The 3,864-nt window shown below is 40.1% G+C and overlaps 1 non-coding gene across 1 annotated transcript; it reads right to left on the bottom strand.

Annotated features, from left to right (window-relative positions):
* Positions 1 to 1,093: 1,093 nt before the first annotated feature.
* Positions 1,094 to 1,200, bottom strand: LOC127134018 (small nucleolar RNA R71). Its single transcript, XR_007807801.1, has one exon. It is a non-coding gene; the product is annotated as a small nucleolar RNA R71 (small nucleolar RNA).
* Between the last annotated feature and the right edge of the window lie 2,664 nt (positions 1,201 to 3,864).

The following is a 3,864-nucleotide window of genomic DNA, read 5'->3' as shown; positions in this document are numbered from 1 at the left end:
TAAGGAAAAACGATTTTGAAACTGTTTTCGGACGTGTTGATAGATTTAAAATCAAGAAACTCCTTGGGTTAACTTTCCAAATCAAAATCACTTTTCAAATAAGTTTACGAGTCTTATTTCTTAAAAATAAGTTTACTACTTTAGCATTATGCGCACCTTTTATAAGTGACAATAAAAGGCCTTAATTTAAGGGTAAACTTGGTTCTGAATACGCGAAAGCGAGAGTTCCTGTTAAATGGATTCTTTTCAAGAGTAGAAAATATTGCCCCATAAGTAGTTCTATTTAGACAATTGAAACATCATTTAACTAACGGGGAATACATTCAAACCTGTCTTTATCTGCACTGCATTTATTATTTTCTTTATTTAATGTTATTTTGCAACATCAATATCTCTTTTATACCGCCTTAGATAAACATCATAACGATAGTAACCGATAGATTGACGATTTGGTCTTTGTGGGATCGATATTCTTTTATATCACTCTGACGCGATTCGTGCACTTGCGAATAGAGCGATCAAGTTTTTGGCACCGTTTCCAGGGACCAACTTCGTCAAATTTCGTACCCTGTTGTTACACCGTCTAGACTAAGGCATTATTAGCCGGTAAATGCGAAGAACCCATAGTACCGGAAATTTAGTAGATCCTTTAACGGAACCCGAACGTTACACTCGTACACGCCTCTTACTCATCCGAATTAAGAAAGCTATGGCCGAGAATCACGACAGAAGACCTCTTAAGGAATTGGCCCAACCCTCTAATGAGGAACCTAGTTCTAGTATAGTAAACCCCTTCATTCCTGCCAACAATTTCGAACTAAAACCATCTTTACTGCAATTAGTGCAACAAAACCAATTCGCGGGTCTCGCTACTGAGAACCCAAATCAACATTTAAAAGTCTTTATCCAACTGGCCGACACCTTTAAATCCAACAGTGCTTCACCTGATGCGATTCGTTTAAGATTATTTCCTTTCTCCCTCAGGGATAGAGCACGTTAATGGTTGGATTCACTTCCAGCTAATTCAATAACTACCTGGGAAGACCTTAGAAGAGTATTCATTGCTAGATATTTTCCCCCTAGTAAGACTGTTGTTCTTTGAAACCAAATAATTAGATTTACTCAAAACCAAGTAGAATCACTTTTTGAAGCTTGGGAGAGATACAAAGAGCTACTAAGAGTCTGTCCACACCATGGCCTAGAACAATGGCTAACATTCATACCTTTTACAATGGACTCCATTATAACACAAAGATGAGCATCGACGCTGCTGCAGGTGGCGCGTTGATGAACAAACCTTACCCTGAAGCTTGTGACCTAATTGAGGATATGGCCCAAAACCATTACCAATGGGGACCTGAACGAGCATCAATAGAGAAAAAGGAGACCCAAGGTAGAATACATGAGATAAGCTCTATGTACATGATGCAGGCGAAAATGGATGCTTAAGCCCTTAAGGTCGAACATATGTCTACAAACACTAACATCGCAGCGATAGTCCACATAGAGTGTGAACTTTGTGGATCTAAAGGACACAAATCAGCAGAGTGTAACCTTTTGAACGACCTGAACACCGACCAAGTGAATTACGCCCAAGGTAACCCATTTTCAAACACTTACAACCCTTGATGGAAGAATCACCCGAACTTTTCCGATAAAAACCAGAACCCTATCCAAAATTATGCACCTCAGAGACCATAAGGTTATCAAGCCCAAAAACCAAATCAACCTATGCAAGTTGTGCCCTAGAAGCCTAACCTTGAGAAGATCATGGAGAGCTTTATATCAGGCTAGACTCAGCAAAATAAAGAATTCCTAAACCAGAACATTCACGTAAACGAACTGATAACGCAATTAGGGACCAAGGTTGATCAGATAATCACTCACAACAAGACGCTTGAAACCCAGATCTCACAGGTAGCACAAAACCAAGCCCTACAAACTACACCTAGAGGACAATTCCCTGGACAACCTCAACTCAACCCTCGAGGGAAAGCTAACGCTATCTCATTACAAAGTGGGACCACTTACGAAGGGCCTCATAACCCAGCAATGAGCGAGTCCAAAGCTTCTAAAGAAAATATACCTACAAACCAAGGAGAAGAACCAGTGGAGCCCGAAAAACAAACCGACCAAGAAGGAGAAGCCAAGGATAAAACTTACAAACCACCACCCTCGTACAAACCACCAATCCCATATCCGCAAAGACTTAAACAAACCAAAATCAATAACCAATACCAAAAGTTTATAAAAGTAATAGAGAAGCTTCATATAGAGATTCCTTTCACCGAAGCCATCACCCAAATTCCATCTTACGCTAAATTTCTCAAAGACATCTAAACCAACAAGCGTAGGCTTGACGATCCCAAACCCTTTGAATGCAACTTTATTTCTGAGAATAAACTTGCTAAGAAGGAGAAAGACCCTGGGAGTTTTTCTATACCTTGCATTCTGGGGAGTCATGTGATCGGCAAAGCTTTCCTAGACTTAGGCGCTAGTGTGAATTTAATGCCCTTAGCTGTGTGTAAAAGGTTAAACTTAGGAGAATTACAACCAACTAAGATGTCCCTTCAATTAGCCGATAGGTCTGTTAAGTATCCTGTAGGAATTTTAGAAGACATCCCAGTTAGGATCGGTCAACTTTATATCCCAACAGACTTTGTGGTCATGGATATCAAGGAAGATGACGATATCCCTATCCTTTTAGGTAGACCATTTTTATCAACAGCCGGAGCTATAATAGATGTTAAAAGAGGAAAATTAACTTTTTGAAGTAGGGGATGAAAAGATAGAGTTTATTCTTTCAAAGTTCCTGATGGCACTAATCATAGGAGACGCATGTTACGCGATCGATATCATAGATGAATGCATAAGGGAATTTGATCAAGAAGAACCTGTGATCGAACCATTTTCAAACCCGAATGAAAGGGATGACGAGCTAAAGGAAACGGAACCTCACACTAACGAATGTTTGGCCCTTACCCCAGACCTTTCACCAAATTCTCAAAAACCAGCTCAAGAACTTAAGGAACTTCCCAAGAACCTAAGATATGAGTTTTTGGATAAAGAAATGAACTGCCCAGTAATAGTTAGTGCCACCTTAAACCATGACGAGACAAACCAACTCTTGAATGTTTTACGAAGATACCCCTCTGCCTTAGGGTACAACATCTCTGATTTAAAAGGTATAAGCCCATCCGTGTGTATGCACAGGATCTCGCTAGAGGAAGATTCAAAACCTTCCAGAGAACATCAAAGAAGGATCAACCTTGTAATGAGTGAGGTGGTAAAGAAGGAAGTCCTTAAACTGCTAGAAGCTGGTATAATCTATCAGATCTCTGATAGTAAATGGGTAAGTCATGTACATGTGGTACCCAAAAAGGGAGGCATCACAGTCGTGCAGAACGAGAAGGGCGAGCATGTAGCTAAACGTATCGAAGGCGGATGGCGGATGTGCATAGATTATAGGAAGCCCAATAAGGCAACTAGGAAAGACCATTTCCCCCTTCCATTCATAGATAAAATGCTTGAGCGTCTTGCCAAACACTCTTACTTTTGTTATCTGGATGGATATTATGGATTTTTCCAAATACCCATACACCCCGAGGATCAAGAGAAAACAACCTTCACATGTCCTTACGGAACGTTTGCTTACAGACGAATGTCGTTTGAACTCTGTAATGTGCCAACTACTTTCCAACGTTGTATGATGTCGATCTTCACAGATTATCTCAACGAAATTATGGAAGTATTTATGGAAGATTTCTCGGTATGTGGGTTCGACTTTGAGAATTGCCTCATTAATCTTGAGAAAATCCTAGAGAGATGCGTAGAAGTTAACCTTGTGTTAAACTGGGAGAAGTG

Source organism: Lathyrus oleraceus, chromosome 3 (assembly GCF_024323335.1).
Source record: "Lathyrus oleraceus cultivar Zhongwan6 chromosome 3, CAAS_Psat_ZW6_1.0, whole genome shotgun sequence".
In the NCBI taxonomy this organism is placed as follows: domain Eukaryota; kingdom Viridiplantae; phylum Streptophyta; class Magnoliopsida; order Fabales; family Fabaceae; genus Lathyrus; species Lathyrus oleraceus.
This window is presented reverse-complemented; position numbering and strand designations above follow the sequence as displayed.